We start from the raw sequence: 19,516 nt of genomic DNA, 5'->3' as shown, positions 1-19,516 counted from the left end.
ACCGTGGTAAGGTGCACGGTGTAGACACAGCCTCAGAGCTGGGGAAAGCCGACAGGCGCTGAGGATCACAGGGTTCAGAGAGAGACATCCGTTAGGAGAGGAAATATTCACAGGGATTCTCTATAGCCTAGTAAGGTGGAGAGGATGGAAGATGATAATGTACAGGTAGGTTCTGATGAGAAACAGTGAAATGAAAGAGTCTCCCTCAATTACATCATGTAATAGCAGACAGCTAAAATGGGACACATTTTAGAAGTGCTTAAATACAAACGCTAAAGGTCTAAGCACTAAGACTGGTGAATTTGAGTGCCTGGTATTGAGTGACGATATTGATAGAATAGGCATCACAGAAACCCTTGCACCCCCTCCTGCACCCACATGGGGAGACTGACCTGTGTGCATGGAGCAGCTGGCATTGCTGCCCCACACTCCTCCCTGGAACGCTGCTCATGTGGGCACCCCTAGGGGCTGTGGGATGTGGGGGCAAGAAGTGTGATCATCCGAGCTCCCTGCATCCAGGTCACTTTCCTCAGCCGGGCTGCATAGCGGGAGGGCAGAGAGCAGCAGCTTCTGATGCTCCCCTCACAGCACAGCCCAAGTGGGAAAAGTGACCAGGACGCATGGAGCACATAGGGTTGCTCCTTACTCCCCTCAAACCTCTATGGACCCATGGAGGAGCATTGGGGCAGGGGAGAGCAGTGAGCACCTTTGCACTGCCACACGGTGCCCTTTGACCCCTGGAGCCCTGGGCGGCTATCGGGGGGCACCACCCCTAAGGCCGACCAGGCTCCCCAGAACGAGCAGCAGAAAACACAGAGACTGGCCACACACTGAGCAGTGGTAGCCTGGGCGGCTCGTAATGGAGGCTCAGGGGGGAGGGGCGTCATAACATTTTTTCCCAGATTTGGACCTTAGCGTCCAAAATATGGGTGTTAGCATGAAAACCTCCAAGCTTAGTTACCAGCTTGGACCTGGTAAAGCTGCCACCAGCCAGGGATTTATACAGTGCCTGGCTCGCTGTGGTCTCCCCAAAACCTTCCCCGGGGGACCCCCAGACTCAGATGCCTTGAGTCTCACAACAAAGGGGAATAAACCATTTCCCTTCCCCCTCCTCCCCTCCAGGTGTTCCCTCCCTGGGTTCCTGGAGAGATATACAGAAGCAAGCTCCGTGAATCTAAACAGAGGGACTCCCCCCTCCCTGTTTCCAGTCCTGGAAATAGAAGTACCAAGATAGCTAATCTCTCTTCCCCCTTACCCAGAGGGTATGCAAAGTCAGGCTAGTAAATCTAACACAACGAGATTTTCCCCCTGACTTCTTCCTCCCACCAATTCCCTGGTGAGCTGCAGACTCAATTCCCTGGAGTCCCCACTAAAGAAAAAATCCAACAGGTCTTAAAAAGAAAGCTTTATATAAAAAGAAAGAAAAGGACATAAAAATGGTCTCTCTGTATTAAGGTGACAAATACAGGGTTATTTGCTTAAAAGAAAAAAATGAATAAACAGCCTTATCCAAAAAGAATACAATTTAAACATTCCAGCAACTACACACATGTAAATACAAAAAAAACCAATATAAACTTATTGTCTTATTATCTTTGTACTTACAACTTGGAAACAGAAGATTAGAAAGGCAGGAGATAGAAAAATCACTCTCATAGCCGAGACGCCACAGACACAAGACAAAGAACAAAGAACTCACACACAAACTTCCCTCCCACTCCCTGCTACAGCCCGGGGGCTGCAGCAGGGGCACAGAGCTTCTCTGGTCTCAGGGCCACAGCGAGGCAGGGGTAAAGGAGTGATAGGGTGGGGCTGGTGGGGGAAGGGGTGGAACAGAAGTGACAGTGGATGGGGCCATGGGTGGAAGGGGGTAGAGCCACAGACAGAAGGTAGGGGCATGGTTCTGGTGCTGGGGCCCCCACACTTTTACATACAGTGTTACTACACATTTTAACAGGAGGATAATATTCAGTAGGTTATGCACTGTATAATGACAATGTGTAGGTGTTCATTGTTGTGAGGAAACCCAGCAATGGAACTCAGGAGTCCTGGGGGTGTGCTGTGGTGACCAGATGTCCCAATTTTATAGGGACAGTCCGAATTTGGGGGTCTTATCTAGGATCCTATTACCCCCCACGCCGTCCCGATTTTTCACACTTGCTGTCTGGTCACCCTAGGGTGTGCACATGTGTGGGTCCCAGCTGCTCCCTGCCCCTCTCGTTGAAGCAGATGTGCAGGGTTACTGCCCTGGGAAGTGCAGGGCACCAGTGGATGTGGGGTTGGCTGGAGGTAGGGTCTGGCTTCAGGCAGGGCAAGGGCTGCGTGGCTGGCTGGCTTCAGGCAAGGGGGTGCATCAGGGGTTGGCTGGAGACAGGGCAGGGAGGATGCGGCTGGTGCAGGCAGAGCAGAAGGTGCAGGGCTGGCTGGAGACAGAGGCTGACTGCCGGCAGGGCAGGGCAGGGGGTGCAGGGCTGGCTGCAGGCAGGGCGTGGGGCAGGGCCGGTGCAAGGAAGTTTCATGCCCTAGGCGAAACTTCCACCTTGCACCCTCCCCCCCCTCGCACCCCTGCCCTGAGGCGCCCCACCCGTGGCAGCTCCCCCCTCCACCCTGAGGCTCCCCTCTTGTGGCAACTCTCCTGCTCTGCCCTGCGGCACCCCCCCTCGCCCGAGCTCACCCCTGCTCCGAGCACGAGCACCCCGAGCACGCCGTGGCCGCTTCACTTCTCCCACCTCCAAGGCTTGCGGCGCCTAAGCCTGCCAGGCAGTCAGGCACCCTCCTCTGAGCCACAACAGCCCTGACAGTTGACAATAGAGGCACCTTAACCCCTGAGTTCCTTCAATGTGTCCCCCTCGGGGGTCCAGCTCCGATCACCAGATACTCGGGGTATGTCTATACCACCTGCCGAATCGGTGGGCAGCGATCGATCCAGCGGGGGTTGATATATCGCGTCTAGTGTAGATGCAATACATTGAGTGCTCTCCCCTCGCCTGCTGTACTCCAGCTCGGTGAGAGGCGCAGGCAGAGTCTACGGGGAGCTGCAGCAGTCAACTCACCGAGACTGTGACATTATAATTGTTAGGCCTGAATAAAGATATAGCAGACAAAACCAGGTATGCCAACCTGACCAAAGTCAGGCTAACAGAGGTTTGTGGGTAATCCCTGAGTGGAAAACACTGAGAAGCAGCAGCATGTCTCACAAGCGCTGGGAAAAAGTGAGATAAGAGAGAAGCTGCATTCCTGGCATAGTACCAGATGTGCTGTGTTCGGGCAGCTCCTTCGAAGAACTGATAAGAGTCCTAGTTTCCCAGCCTCCTTGTTTTCGCTCCCTGGTTTTGTTCTTTGTTTGTTTTTAACTCCCCTACATTTCTAACTTTAGGCATGCATGTATACTAAAGGTGTCTAGTTTCTAGTTGTTAGAAGAAGGGGGTGGGTTGCTCCAGTGAATAATTTATGACGCGACGGAACTGTCTATATAGGCTTATACTAAGATGTAAAGAGCAGGCTGGTTCTCTCTGGAGACGAGCTGCTCTCTATTGATGCGTGCACTTGTCAATAAAGAGCTTTTGATCGGACCTTGCTGGTGTTGCCTGTCTCTCTCGCGGTCAGACAACGAACTTTGCCGTCTGGGTTAGAGTCCCTGACATCTTTGGCGACTCCGCCGGGACCCGTCTGACTCTCCGGCGGGGGATCGGACCCTGAGGCAACGCAGCGCGCATCCTCCAGTTTAGAGGAGCCTTGCCTGGTGATCTGATCTCTGCGTTGGCGATAAGGCGTGTTCTGTGAACCAGCTGAAACTCGTAGAAATCCAGCAACGTCCACCTACCCATTGAGTAGGGTCCAGGTTGTCGGGGTTAGAGTCCCTGACTACTTAGGTCTGGGTTAGAGTCCCAGTCCAGGTCTGGGTTAGAGTCCCAGTCCAGGTTTGCACAGGATCCAAGTTGTCTGGGTTAGAGTCCCAGCCTGGGTTTGAGTCTCAGTCCAGGTGTTCAAGTCCCTGGAGAGGTAAGCGAGCGCTCGACGCGGGGAGGTGGGGGTTAGAGTCCCTTTACCTCGACCCGGGGAGGAGGGGTTAGAGTCCCTTCATGAAGAGGGGTTAGAGTCCCTTCATTAAAATGAGACAAGTTGGCAGTAAGTGCCCGGGGGATGCCCCGTTGTCTCTGATACTTAGAGATTGGAAAGAGATTTCTGAGACAGCTGATCTAGTTAAATTTAAGATGAGAAATCTGTGTTGGATCCAATGGCCATCATTTACCTTTCATTTGTCCCCAACTAGAGACTGGCCGGTGGTTGAAACCTTTTCCACAGATAGGAGGAACTCCTTAAGGGATATTTTGGTTGATCTTAGGCCGAGACAAATGGATTACTTGTTTGTATGGTATAATTATAAACCCATGGAGGGATGGGTAGCTTTTGAAGCTGTTTGTATGGAGAGCTCTTGTAAAAAAATCACCCACCATATGCACCAGAGCCGCACCGGGAGGAGGACAATTTTGTTCCTGTTCTTCCCCGTCTGATGGAGTGCAAGGATTCAAAAGCAGGTTAGGGACAGTTCAGGGACAGAGGAGAATCAAGGGGGAGCTCAGAGTGATGTTCCCTCATCTTCAGAGGAATCAGGCAGCCTCACCCCCTCTGTGCAGCCTCCAGCCAGCCTTTTGCAAACTTGGTCAGGGACTGCTTTTCAAACACCCCCAATATTACAGCAGCCCTTGTCCTTGCCCTTGTGGACCCCCACTAGGTTACTTAACTCCATGAGAGAGAATGTTTCTGAGACACCTCTGATATTACAAGCCTTATTGAGAACTTATCTGGTTCTACTGGTTGCTGGGGAACATGAGATGGTTTTACCCATACCCTGTTTGCAACTTCAAATTTGTTTAACTGGCAGTGCACTATGCCTCACTTATGAGACAATCCTGAGGCAGTGGAAAGAATGTTCTGCACAATCTTTTTCACTCATGTGCCCACTTGGGCAAATGTAAATCAGTTATTAGATACTCTCATGACAGAAGATGAAAGACAAAAAGTAAAAGAAAAATCTGCAGCTCATTTGAATGCACCTTGGCTAATTACTGACCCTAACTGGAATCCCAATAATCCAGCTCAAAAGACAAAGTTGGATGGATTTTTAAAAGCTGTTTTGAATGGTATTAGAGATGCAGGGGAGGCTACTCCAAATTGGAGCAAGGTGACTGCTTGTGTTCAGCATCCAGATAAGCACCTCTCTGACTTTTGTGCTCGACTGATTTGTGAAGTTAAAAAGCATGGGAATTTAAATCCTGAAACTGATCATGGAAAGGAGATGGTTAAAATGGTTTTCATGTCACAATGTGCAAAGGATATTGCAAAAAGATTTAGAAAGCATCCAGATGGTACGCAAGGGAAAAGTTTGTCTGAAGTAGTTAGCATTGCTACTAGAATGTTTAATGGGAAAGAGAAAAAGAAAGAAAAAGACATAAGGAACGGGTTAATTTAAAAATCATCTTGGCCCCGGGATGGAAGGAGGGGGGTGCTCTGCGTTCAGGGTCAGGAATCGGAGCGGACTGTGCTTGGTGCAGGGAGGGGCTGCTTTCGGCCCCAGCTGGCTGTGAAGGAAAAAAATATTGACAGAGGCGAAGCAAAGGAAATACAAGTTACAGAACTGAAATTACATTTGCAAAGCTTAACTGTCCAGTAAGATCCAACAGTGTGCCTTTGTGACCCTGGAGTCGGTGTGGCTTGGTGACACCAAAGAAGCCACAGGCAGCCGACCTGGACTGGAATCTCTGAAAGAGACGCCGCAGGAGATTCCAGGGTGTAAAAGAACAGCCCTCCCAAGAGCAGAAGCATGTTGGAAATTCTGGACAAGCTGTATACAGGATAATCTCCCTTCCACCTCTCCCCCTCCTCTGAACATTATACACAGAAGTGGCCAGTCTGGACGTACGTGTGTAAGTATGAAAGGAGCTTCGGGCTTGGGGCATTAATATTTTCCTGAGTGATGTGGGAGCGTTCCCAACACTCTCCGTTGTTGTTTTATTATTTTATTAATGAAGCTTTAAAATTCAGTTATATGGTGTGTTTTCTTTATCTTCCCCCAACGATCCTGTAGTGTCAGCCTGATCATCTGACATGAGGGATAGATTGGTAACAGAAATTTGTCACAGTTTGGTGAGCAATTAAGAAGAGGGGAGCCCTGCAGAATTTACACCATCTATTTGTTTTACCCTTGTTATTTTGTGTTTGCTTTGCTTGGTACTGTTGGTGTTATATGCTGAGAACTGCACGAGTAAAAGTGAGTCCTAATAGGATAAGGAAACACTATTTGGTTCTGGTTCTGTTCTATTTAACCAGTTACTGTTGTTGTTTTTTTTCTCTGTTCATTTGGGTGTTAGGAGTGTGGGTGGAACTGAACCTCTTGTTCGTAATTCCTCGGAGTGGAAGCCATGTGTGCGAGACAGCTCTGAGGTTAAATTGAGATCCTTCTGTCCTGTCCCCTGTAGCGGTCAGTGTATAGAAGTGGGAAAGTCTGGCTTAGACTGTAATTCCCTCTGCTCTCTGTGTAATTCTCTTTTCTGTTTAAGTGTCAAACAGATGAATGAGTCTCTGGGTAAACCCTCTAAGAGTAGTCCTTCAAATTATATGTTAAGTAAATGGCCTTTGCCCAATGGGCCATGTGTCTTCGTCTAGGTGGCAAGCCTCATGAAGGAGGACTCGGGTAGTCTTGTGAGTAAGAATGTTTAAGGGAAGAGACCAGGAGGGGTGGGGGGCTAGTTGAGAAGCCCACCCTCCTAGCTAAACTGGTAGTGGAAGAAGTTGGTGCCTATGGAAGGGACGGTTCAGTGAGAAAAGCAGGATCGGGCCCAGGCGGGCAGGCAACAGACAGAGAGATTGGAAAACAGGTTGGAAAACTTTAAGGGTGTAGTGGAAGGAAGGAGTAAGTAAGTGTAAGCATGGGGATTTCAAATACCCAGAACTTACTTGGAATGGTGATTTGAGTTGATAAAAGTGGCTGTTGGGAGACAAGCAAGTGATTTAAGGGAGAGTGAGAAGTTAACTCTGTAGTTGCTGGAGGAAACAGCAGTTGAACTTTGCAAAAATGCTGAAGAGGAAAGTTCTTGGTGTCTTTGAAATGTTTGTAAATAAATTGAGGCAAAGAAATTGTTAATTGCAATCATTTAGAATTTAGTTAAATTAGCTGAAGAATGTATATAGTGCTATGTAATTGAAATTTTATTAGGCTGTAAGGGCACTATAAGTAGTGATGTTTTCTTTCAGTGTTTGAAAGCAAGAGTTAAAAGTAAAAAGCAAGCCAGAAAGCATCTGTATTCATGCAAATTATCTAACTGATAAGGTAGGAGCCACTGAAACCTGGGCTGCCTATGAAACACATAAAATATGGGATAATTCCTCTGTTTTTCCTGAAATCAACAAGGGTATTTGTCTATTTTAAGCAATGATTGTCTGCCCAGAAGGGGTAGACCTCTGTTTTTTTGTCTTTCAGATAATCAGAGAAAACTGGTGCCAGCTAAACAGCATTCAACGTACCATGCATTTACTGGCACAATAGAAATTATGTTTTGTGTTCTATGTTCTGTCTTGTGGTGTTTGTCTTGTGGCCGGAATTTTTGTGTTTAATATTTTTATAAAATAATCTAGTTTAAAAGCAAACAAAAAGGTTAAATTAAAATGCAGATACTTGTTTTGTTCAACTTGGAATACAAAGTGTTTAGGTAAATCAGGAGAATGTGATATACTAAAGTCTAATGCATTTCCTTAAGTAAGGAAAAGAAACTTTATTGGTCAAATTGTTAATTGCAAAAATTGTTGTTAAAATTTGCATACCAACAGTCTTTGAAAGCAAGGACATGAAAAGTTAACCCACTCCCCATATTGTACATGGGATCTTTCTGGCTACCTCAGATTTCTAGCCAGAGGGCTGGGGATGGTGGAAGGCTATTGGACTAGAGGTTGTATTGAGTGAACTCCTCAAAGTGGGTGTGCTTGTCCTGGCTTGTTGCTCGAAAGCTCTGTAATAAGGTTATTTTAGTAAAAGAGTGTGTGTGGCATATATTAAATAATAAGACTAATGTACTGTATAATGACAATGTGTAGGTGTTCATTGTTGGGAAAAAGGTGTATGAGTAAAAAGTGAAAGTTTCCTTTGCAGGTTAAAAGAAGCCAAGAAGGGAAGAAGCACAAAGAACAGAATGAATTAACTGAAAAAATAAAATAAAATAAAATAGCAAGCTCAGGCTATAGATAAGACACTGACTCCATTCAAGGACACTGCTCACAGTTAAGACTTGGTTAACAACCAGGAAAAGGAGGGCTTGAATTTGCCCATGCAGCTATGAGATCTGAAAAACACTGCCAGGCACTAATGAAATGTGTTAAGTTTTTTTTCTCACAGGTAAGGAAGCGCTACCCAAAGACCCTAGCAGCCCTGCCACTCCTTGGAACCAGGAGACGGGATTGATGTAAAGGTCCACCAACGAAAGACTGCCTTGGCTCCATGCTGGAAAGGCCCTTAAGTCCTGATGACTACCAACACCGCTGTGAAGTACCAAAGACTGACTGCTTGGACCCAAGATTCTCACTGCAAAAAGACCCCTCCACATTGGGAGAATTCTCCTACTGATGATTAGCCTATTTCACCTTCTAGCTCCACTGTGCCTTCTGGACAGTAGGGAAAAAGTACAAGGTGAAGTGCTAGTAGCCTCTCCCTTATCCACTGACAGATCTACTGTGCCTTTGAATTTTTCTAGAAAAAGCAAAACCATTACAGGGTGATGTGCTAGTAACCTCTCCCCTATACGATGCTGCACCAAGACTGTTTTGGGAAAGAAGAAGGAACACTCACTCCACTGAAATTGCTAAAGTCCAGGAATTCCTGACTAGAAAGGACATTAAGAACTGACCCCGGTGAAGAAACAAAGAATTGTACACTGGCAGAAAAAATTTGTGGGACCCATGCTTGGGAATGTGGTATTGATTGGATTTTGGGGTTTATTCTACAGGCTGTGCCCTGTGTTGTGGATAAATTCTTCAGCATGTATTGCTCTCTCTAATTGGATTTTAAATAACAAGTACCCGAAGAGTTTGTTCTGCCACTGGAAATTTTACCTGTATTGAAACCATTCCAGTGACTAATAATGTAACCCCCTCCTATGCTATTAATGTCAATGCCTTTTAAAAGTACCTGAAAATAGTTAAATAACAAATGTAATATAGTACTACACCAAGGAAAGATGGTATTAAATATCACTGAGGCTGGGAAGGCATTGCAGTGGGATCTAGTATGTTTGGAGATTCAGAATTTCCTGAATGACCAGCTGATGGCCATTTGGAGTGATCTTGAGTACCAGACTTGGCCCACTGCCCTTACAGACACATCAGGAGTACCATCTGATCTGTGGTCATGGAGATATACTAAAGACTTTCTGGGTGGAAGTGTAAACATTTACAGTGCTCCTTCCAAGCATTTGGACTGGGGGGTGTGGGCTTCCACATACCGAATCCTGACGGGTCCATGGGGAGGATGCACATGGGACTGGATTATTCACCGAAACATCTGGGAAATTAGACCACTTGGTATACCTAACTGATTTATAGTCAGTGCCCCAATCCCTTAGTTGTCAGACAAACAGGATTCCACTCCTTTGTCCGTGCACTCATTCCTGGATTGTGGGTGGCTAAGCTCAAGAGAGCAGTTGTAAATATTTCTGCAGAGCTTGAAAAAAACCAGCTAATGCATTAATAGACGCTTTCCAAAAGTTGCAACGAAAGACTGATGAAGTAGCAGAAGTAACTTTGCAAAATAGACGTGTGCTAAATGCCATGAATGCTGAATTAGAGAGGGGCTTGTGCTCGCATTGGGGAAAAATGTTGCTTTGCTGTTAATCACTCTGGCTTAATTGACAAAGATTTACAAGCTATTAAGAATGTTGCTGTTGTTTTCCATGCTATATCTCTTGATCACACTTTTAGTTTTAAGGACCTCCACTCAGACCTTGGGTCATGGTTTACTAGCCTCCCCCGTACAATTGTTAAATGGATATGTGTCCCAAGAGTCCCATTATGGTCCTCTAGGGACAAAGGGGGGATTGTTAGGCCTGAATAAAGATATAGCAGACAAAACCAGGTATGCCAACCTGACCAAAGTCAGGCTAACAGAGGTTTGTGGGTAATCCCTGAGTGGAAAACACTGAGAAGCAGCAGCATGTCTCACAAGCGCTGGGAAAAAGTGAGATAAGAGAGAAGCTGCATTCCTGGCATAGTACCAGATGTGCTGTGTTCGGGCAGCTCCTTCGAAGAACTGATAAGAGTCCTAGTTTCCCAGCCTCCCTGGTTTTGTTCTTTGTTTGTTTTTAACTCCCCTACATTTCTAACTTTAGGCATGCATGTATACTAAAGGTGTCTAGTTTCTAGTTGTTAGAAGAAGGGGGTGGGTTGCTCCAGTGAATAATTTATGACGCGACGGAACTGTCTACATAGGCTTATACTAAGATGTAAAGAGCAGGCTGGTTCTCTCTGGAGACGAGCTGCTCTCTATTGATGCGTGCACTTGTCAATAAAGAGCTTTTGATCGGACCTTGCTGGTGTTGCCTGTCTCTCTCGCGGTCAGACAACGAACTTTGCCGTCTGGGTTAGAGTCCCTGACATAAGTATAATCTAATATCTCATTGAAAGGTGACAGGGCCAGAAAGAGTTAATTAACTCACCTCACCGACTGACCTGACCCGTGGGTGAACCTTAAAAACTGGTTAACAAGATATGTAAATGAACAGAGCTTTGAAATGCAAGTCTGCAGTGTTAGAGGTAGAAGGGGAGGTGTTTGCTCAGGTCTTGTGATGTCAGCAAAGAAGTCTTGTCTATTGCTATAGTTTTAATTCAAAGAGCAAAAAAAGAATATTAACATTTATGATGATACTTGAGTGAAATAGTATTATTGTCTGTGTCTCTTTGAAGGTTGTGGTAATCTGTATCTGAACTGTTTGATGGATGTACTAATTGCCAGGATGTTTGGAAGAAGAGTTAAGCCTATTGTTTTCTCAGGCTGAAAGGCTGCTGGAAATGTTTAAGAACCTGGGACACGATCCTTCTTCATCTCAGATCTGCTTTGGGTTTCAAGAGGGGGAAACCTTAAGCCACAAGGATTGAGATCCCCAGTCATTGACTGGAGCCACCCTGAATATGGACAGTGGATTATAACCTATGGACTATTTCTAAAAGGACTTTTGGCAACTACAAGCTCATGTCTACTTTGTATCTGAACCTCAAAAATTGAATTCAAGTCTATAGGTCTATTAATCTTTTAACCAACACTCTCTCTCTCTCTTTTCTTTTCTAATAAATTTTAGCTTAGTTAATAAGAATTGGCTATAGCATGTATTTTAGGTAAAATCTAAGTTATAATTGAACCTGGTTATGTGGCTGATCCTTTGGGATCGGAAGAATCTTTTCTTTTATATGATGAAGTAAGATTTTCAGGAATCATCATCATATCCAGCAGGTGTGTCTGGACGGAGGCCTGAGGCTGGGTACTTTAAGGGAACTGCGTGGTTTAAACTTCTAAGTAACCAGTGAGGTACTACAGAAGCTGTTTTGTGCTGGCTTGGTAAATCTAAGTATTGAAATAACCAGCAGCGTTTGGGATTTGTCTGCCCTGTTTTGTTTGCAATTCACTCTGATTGAGTGAGCTGAGCTGGCTCCCACGGGCAGCACCGTCACACCTACAGCCAGGCTGCAGAGGTCCGGGGGATCTTAGGGGCCTTGGGGTGCACAGATACCTATGTCCAGGCCATAGCGGTCCCTGGGGGGCTTAGAGAGTTTGGGGGGGACACAGATACCAATCTCCATGCTCTAGGGGTCCCATGGGGGCTTAGAGGGTTCGTGGGGGGCACATATTCCTACATCCAGGCTGTAGGGTTACCAGGGGGGCTTAGGAGGTTAGTGGGGGGCAAAGATACCTACGTCCAGGCTGGAGGCATCCTGGGAGTCTTAGGGGATTTGTGGGGGCCAAAGACACCTATGATGTCCAGGCTGTAGGGGTACCAGTGGGTTTTAGGGGTTCGAGTGGGCACAGATACGTATGTCCAGGCTGTATCGTTCCCAGGGGGGGTTAGAGGTTTCGTGAGGGGCACAGATATCTACGTCCAGATTGCAGATGTCCCGGGAGGGGGGGGTTAGAGGGGTTGTGGGAGTGCAAATACCTATGTCCAGGCTGTAGGGGTTCCTGGGGGCTTAGAGGGTTTCTGAGGGGCACATATACCTACGTGCACACTGGAGTGTCGCAAGGGGCTTATGGAGTCTATATGGGGTACAGATACCAATGTTCTGGCTGTATAGGTCCCTCAGGGGCTTAGGGGGTTTGTGGGGGGCACAGATACCTAAGTTCAGGCTGGAGTGATCTCTGAGTGTCTTAGGTGTTTGGTGGGAGGCACAGATACCTACGTCCAGGCTGCAGGGGTCTCGGAGGGGCTTAGGGTCTGTCACGGAGTGTGGGGGAGTCCGGTCCTGCACCCCTCTTCCTGGGACTCACAGTGACTCTCAGCCAGCCAGTAAAACAGAAGGTTTATTGGACAACAGGAGCGAAGGATACAGCAGAGCTTGGAGGCACAAGCAGGACCCCACAATCAAGTCCTTCTAGGGGTTCAGGAAACTTAGTTCCCAGTTTGGGAATCCCTGAATTCCAACCACCCAGACCAAAACCGAAACTGAACTAACCCAACTCCCTCCAGCTGGCCATTTGCTGTGTCCAGCTTCCCGGGCAAAGGTGCTGACCCCTCCCCGCGCCTAGCTCAGGTTACAGGCTGAGCACGTGTCCGGTCCTAAAGTCACCCCCTGCTCTCCCATCCCCCACACTGACAGTCCCTACTCCATCACAGTAATGCCCAGAGCATTTCCCGCATGGAGCCACAGTGACACCGTGTGTCCACACTGGGTAATGCACAGAGCATTTCCCATATGGAGCAACTGTGACACCGTGTGGCCACGCATGGTAACGCACAGAACATTTCCCATATGGAGCAACTGTGACACCGTGTGGCCAGGCAGGGTAATGCACAGAGCATTTCCCGCATGGAGCAACATTGATGCCTTGTGACCACACCAGGTAATGGACAGAGCATTTCCTGGATGGAGCAACAGTGATTCCATGTGGCCACGCAGGGTAATGCACAGAGCATTTCTCTCATAGAGGAACAGTGACAACATGTGGCCATGCAGGGTAATGCACAGAGCATCACGCCTATGTAGAGACTGTAGAGATCCCTGGGGGGCTTAGGGGTCATGGGGGGCACAGATAGCTACGTCCAGGCTGGAGACATTCTGGTGGGCATTAGGGGCTTCATGAGGGGCACAAATATCTACGTCAGGGCTGGAGAGGTCCCTGGATGGCTTAGGGGTTGTGGTGAGCATAGATACATACGTCCAGGCTGCAGGGGTCCCAGAGGGACTTAGGGGGTGTCACGTAGTGTGGTGGAATCTGGCCATGCACCCCTCTTCCTGGGACACACAGTGACTCAGCCAGCCAGTAAAACAGAAGGTTTTTTTGGCCAACAGGAACGAAGGATACAGCAGGGCTTTTGGGCACAACCAGGACCCCTCAATCGAGTCCTTCTGGGGGTTCAGGAAGCTAAGTTCCCAGTTTGGGATTCACTGAATTCCAACAACCCGGCTCCAAACCAAAACTGAACTAACTCCCTCCAGCCAGCCCCTTCCTTTATTCAGCTTCCTGGGCAAAGATGCTGAACCCCTCCCCGCTGCCTAGCTTAAGTTACAGGCTTAGGTCCTGTCCCTCACCTAAAGTCACCCGCTGCTCTCCCAGTCCCCACACAGACAGTCCCCACTCCATCACAGTAATCCCCAGAGCATTTCGCGCATGGAGCAACAGCAACACCGTGTGGCCATGCAGGGTAATGCCCAGAGCATTTCCCCTGTGGAGCAATCGTGACACCATGTGGCCACACAGGGTAATGCACAGAGCATTTCCTGCATGGAGCAAGAGTGTCACCGTGTGGCCACGCAGGGTAATGCACAGAGCTTTTCCTGCATGGAGCAAGCGTGACGCCGTGTGGCCATGCAGGGTAATGCACAGAGCATTTCCTGCATGGAGCAACAGTGACACCATGTGGCCATGCAGGGAAATGCACAGAGCATTTCCTGCATGGAGCAACAGTGATTCCATGTCGCCATGCAGGGTAATGCACAGAGCATTTCTCTCATAGAGGAACAGTGACAACATGTGGTCATGCAGGGTAATGCACAGAGCATCAAGCCTATGTAGAGGCTGTAGAGATGCCTGGGGGACTTAGGGGTCGTGGGGGGGCACAGATAGCTACGTCCACCCTGGAGACATTCTGGTGGGCATTAGGGGCTTCATGAGGGGCACAAATATCTACGTCAGGGCTGGAGAGGTCCCTGGATGGCTTAGGGGGTTGTGGTGAGCATAGATACATACGTCCATGCTGTAGTGGTCCCTGGGGGTTTAAGGAGTTGGTAAGGGTCACAGAAACCTAAGTATGGTCTGGAGGGGTCCCTGGGGGACTTAAGGGTTTGTGGTTGCGCAGATACCTACGTACCGGTTGGAGGGGGCCCTGGGGAGCTTAGGGTTTTGTGTGGCGTACACATAGCTATAACCAGGCTGGTGGGGGCGCTATGGGTCTTAGAAGGCTGGTGGGGGGCAGAGATACCTATGTAGGGACTGGAGAAGTCCTGGGGAGGGCTTTGGGGGTTCCTGGAAGTCACAAATATTTACGTCCAGGCTGGAGGAGTTCTGGGGGTATTAGGGAGTTGTGCGGGGGCACAGATACCTATATCGAGGCTGTAGGTGTCCTGGGGTTGCTTTGGGGAATTTTGGGGTACAGATACCTACTTCCATGCTGTAGGGGTCGCTGAGAGGATCAGTGGGTTCGTGAGGGTGCACAGATATCTACGTCCGGTCTACAGGGATCCTGGGGGTGTCTTAGGGGTTTGTAAGGGGCACAGATACATTTATCCAGGCAAGAGTGGTCCTAGGGACCTTAGGGGGTTCATGCTGGGCACAGATACCTGCGTCTAGGCTGGAGGGGTTTTGGGGGTCTTAGGAGTTTTGTGTGGGCACAGATACCTATGGCGATGCTGGAGGGGTCCTGTCATGTCTTAGCAGATTCGTGGGGTCAGAGATACCTGCATCTAGGCTGGAGGGGTTCCGGGGGGATTAGGTGTGTTTGGGGGGGGAACAGATACCTACATCCTGATGGTAGGTGGCCCTGGGTAGCTTAGGCGGTTTTTGTCGGTCACAGATACAAATATCCATGCTGTAGGGGTCCCGAGGGACTTTGTGGGGCTCTAGGGGTCACAGATACCTACCTACAGTCTGGAAGGTTCCTGTGGGTATTAAGGGGTGTGTGGGGCATACAGATGCCTACATCTGGGCTTGTGGGTTCCCTGGGGGGCTTAGAGGTTTGTGGAGAGCACAGATACCATTATCCAGGCTAGATGGGTTCTGGTGGGATTAGGGGGTTGTGGGGGGCACAGATACCTATGTAAGCAGAAGCAGGATGAACTCTACCCTCACATCTGGTGGTGAATTATGGCAAGTGTGGAAAAGGATTTCAGGGTCTGATCATGTTTCCATAGACACACCCACCGTGCGTGACACGGCCACGGCAGCCTGGGATGGTTACTTTGGCAGCTATGGTATCCCCAGTTTATTTGTTGTTGGGGTGTGAGATGTGGAGTGTTGTCACCCTGATAGTGTGGATGAGGAACTGTGAAACAACTTTGAGACAGGGATTCTCACCATCAGTTGAGTGGCACTCACTAGACAAGGGAGTGGGCTCCTTGGGTGAGCTAGAGTCACCAATTGCACTTTTTTTCTTTTAACAGTTGAGTAGCAGTGTTGATTTTTTATTCTCTTAAAAGTTGAATTTCTAGGTTCTTGAGCTGAAATCACTGAAAAGATGTGTTAGCTTGTGGGGGACTCTGAAACTGTATTGCAGAACACAGTAGTTAGAAGACAGGAGCAATTTGTGGGAGTGGCCCACAGAGTGAGGTGAGTCTAGCAGTTTTGGGGGACAGCTGGAGCAGAACACAGGTCGGCTGGCAGAGCAGCTGGGGGACTGAGCTGAGCAGTTTGTGGGAAAGGCAAAAGCAGAATCCCATGGAGAGGCAGAGCAGTCAGCAGTGGACCACATAAGGTGCCCCTTTCTACTCAGGCTGGCAGGGGGAAAAACCCTGCAGATAGACTCTTGAACTCTGAGGTTGCGCAACTGTGGGTGATTTTGGGGTTGCTGGACTCTTGAAACGTTGGAGATATTGGACTTTGGATCCTTGGGGTGATTTGGGGATTGCTGGACTCATGAGCCCAGGGAAAAGGACACGGCCTAGTTGAGGTGTTTTCCCAATTTAATGCTATGTTGTTTATCTCACGTTATTAAACATTTTCTGCTACACCCAGACTCTATGCTTGCAAGAGGGGAAGTATTGCCTCTTTAAGGCACCTAGGAGTGCGTATGTAAAATTTTCCCATGTCACTGGGTGGGGGCTTGAGCTGGTTTGCATTACATTGTAGGCAAGGGACCCCTATGTATTGAACCCAGTCCTTGCTGCTATCAGTTCAGCCTGGCAGAAGGGTTCCACCTACGTCCAGGCTCAAGGGGTGCCTGGGGGGCTTAGGGAGTTCGTGGGGGGCACAGATATCTAGGTCCAGGCTGTAGGGGGTCGGGGGGGGCTCAGGAGTTTGGTGGGGGGCACAGATACCTACGTCCAGGCTGCAGGGGTCCCAGAGGGACTTAGGGGGTGTCACGTAGTGTGGTGGAATCTGGCCCTGCACCCCTCTTCCTGGGACACACAGTGACTCAGCCAGCCAGTAAAACAGAAGGTTTTTTTGGCCAACAGGAACGAAGGATACAGCAGGGCTTTTGGGCACAACCAGGACCCCTCAATCGAGTCCTTCTGGGGGTTCAGGAAGCTTAGTTCCCAGTTTGGGATACCCTGAATTCCAACAACCCAGCTCCAAACCAAAACTGAACTAACTCCCTCCAGCCAGCCCCTTCCTTTATTCAGCTTCCTGGGCAAAGGTGCTGACCCCCTCTCAGCTGCCTAGCTTAAGTTACAGGCTTAGGTCCTGTCCCTCACCTAAAGTCACTCGCTGCACTCCCAGTCCCCACACAGACAGTCCCCACTCCATCACAGTAATGCCCAGAGCATTTCGCGCATGGAGCAACAGTAACTCTGTGTGGCCATGCAGGGTAATGCCCAGAGCATTTCCCCCGTGGAGCAACAGTGACACCGTGTGGCCACACAGGGTAATGCACAGAGCATTTCCTGCATGGAGCAACAGTGACACCGTGTGGCTACGCAGGGTAATGCACAGATCATTTCCTGCATGGAGCAACAGTGACACTGTGTGGCCACGCAGGGTAATGGACAGAGCATTTCCTGCATGGAGCAACAGTGACAGCATGTGGTAACGCAGGGTAATGCACAGAGCATTTCCCCGCATGGAGCAACAGTGACACTGTGTGGCCACGCAGGGTAATGGACAGAGCATTTCCTGCATGGAGCAACAGTGACACCATGTGGTCACGCAGGGTAATGCACAGAGCATTTCCCCGCATGGAGCAACAGTGACACCATGTGGTCACGCAGGGTAATGCACAGAGCATTTCCTGCATGGAGCAAGAGTGACACCACGTGGTTACGCAGGGTAATGCACAGAACATTTCCCTGCATGGAGCAACAGTGACACCATGTGGCCACACAGGGTAATGCACAGAGCATCGCACCTACGTGGAGGCTGTAGAGATCCCTCGAGGGCTTACGGTGGTTCGTAGGGTCACAGATAACTACATCCAGTATGGGCGGGGCCCTGGGAGAGTTAGGGGGGTTGTGAGGGGCATAGGTACTTGCGTCCAGGCTGTAGAGGTCCTGGTGGGGATTAAAGGCTTCCTGGAGGACAGCAATATCTACGTCCAGGCTGAAGGGGTCCCTGGACGCTTAGGGGGTTGTGGTGAGCACAGTGATCCCTGGGGGCATAGGGACTTGGTGAGGGGCACAGATACCTATGTATGTCCTGGAGGGGTCCCTGGGGGGGGGTTTAGTGGCACTGTAGGAGACACAGATACCTACGTCCAGGCTATAGGCATTCTGGGGGGGCTTAGGGCTTTGGGGGGGCACAGATACCTACATCCAGGCTGGAGGGGTCCCGGGGGGCTTAGGTGGTTTGTGGGGAGGGGCACAGATATGTACATCCAGGCAGGAGAGGTTCCAGAGAGGATTATGGGTTTTTGCGGATGGCAGAGATACCTATCTCCATACTCTAGGGGTCCCGGGGGGCTTAGGGCTGGATGTGTCCCGAGGAGCTTAGGAGGTTTGTGGGGTGCTCAGACACCTGTGTCCAGGCTGTTGGGAACCCTGGGGGCTTAGGGGGTTCGTGGGGGTCACAGGTAGTTACGTCCAGGCTGAAGGGGTAATGGGAGTGCTTAAGGGATCGGGGCTGACACAGATACCTACGTCCAGGGTCTAGGGGAGGCAGGAGAAGTGAAGCGGCCATGGTGTGCTTTCAAGTAGGGATAATAATGATCCACTCTTACCTACCTCATGGTGGGTGGAGGATGGGGATCCATTGGAGAGTGTCACTAAGAGTAGTGCATAATATGAGGTGTCCCATCACGTTTACCAGAGCAGATTATAACATAATAGATTAGCTGAAACAATCTTTTTTATTTGTATTTTTTTATTTTGGAAGAGCAGCAATGACTTAGCTCAGACTGAAGCATTTTATCTAATTTTCAAGATCTAAGTGTCTCCTCCTTGTGTGTGATGACACAATTTAACACACTGTGACAAACAGGAGATGCTTTTGTTTTGCAACAAAATCTTTTTGCAAAGAACTTCCATCTCACTTGTTATGATTCTGAGAAACAAACTGGTTTAGTCTGAATGGGATATTTGGACAGAAACGGTTGGAATGAAATTTTCCAACCATCTCAGTTCCTGAGCTCTATCCCTGCCTCTGGGGGGATTTGTTGTCTGTTAGAACAGGAGTCTGACTGGCGGCTTCTCTTTCTGGCTCTGCCACCGCCTTGCTGTGTAGGCCCTTGGGTAGGTCTCCTCCCTTCTCTGTACCTCAGGCTCCTCCCATTTGTCCAATGGGAACAGGGACAGTTCTCGAATTCTGGGCAGTTGTGAGCCTGAGTGAGAAAAGGGGTGTTGAAGCCCTCTGTGAAGAAGAAAGGGGAGTTTCACGGTGTTTTTGCACCAAGGAATTCTAAACCAAAACTGAACTAACTCCCTCGAGTCCTTCTGGGGGTTCAGGAAGCTTAGTTCCCAGTCTGGGATTCTCTGAATTCCAACTACCCAGCTCCAAACCAAAACTGAACTAACTCCCTCCAGCCGACCCCTTCCTGTGTCCAGCTTCCCGGGCAAAGGTGCTCACTCTCTCAGCCCTGCCTAGCTCGAGTTACAGGCTTAGGTCCTGTCCCTCACCTAAAGTCACCCCCTGCTCTCCCATCCCCCACACAGACAGTCCCCACTCCATCACAGTAATGCC

General features: G+C 49.0%; 1 long non-coding RNA gene across 1 annotated transcript in view; it reads left to right on the top strand.

The window, feature by feature from the left end:
- The window catches only part of LOC127042227 (uncharacterized), a 101,067-nt gene extending 90,454 nt beyond the window's left edge, over positions 1-10,613 (top strand). Inside the window, exons 2-3 of the long non-coding RNA XR_007771871.1 lie at positions 3,111-3,334; positions 10,319-10,613. This is a non-coding gene — a long non-coding RNA (uncharacterized LOC127042227). The remainder of the gene's footprint in view (positions 1-3,110; positions 3,335-10,318) is intronic.
- The last annotated feature ends 8,903 nt before the right edge of the window (positions 10,614-19,516 follow it).

Source organism: Gopherus flavomarginatus, unplaced genomic scaffold, assembly GCF_025201925.1.
Source record: "Gopherus flavomarginatus isolate rGopFla2 unplaced genomic scaffold, rGopFla2.mat.asm mat_scaffold_34_arrow_ctg1, whole genome shotgun sequence".
NCBI lineage: Eukaryota > Metazoa > Chordata > Testudines > Testudinidae > Gopherus > Gopherus flavomarginatus.
Note: the sequence above shows the minus strand (reverse complement) of the source record. Positions and strands in the feature narration are given on the sequence as shown.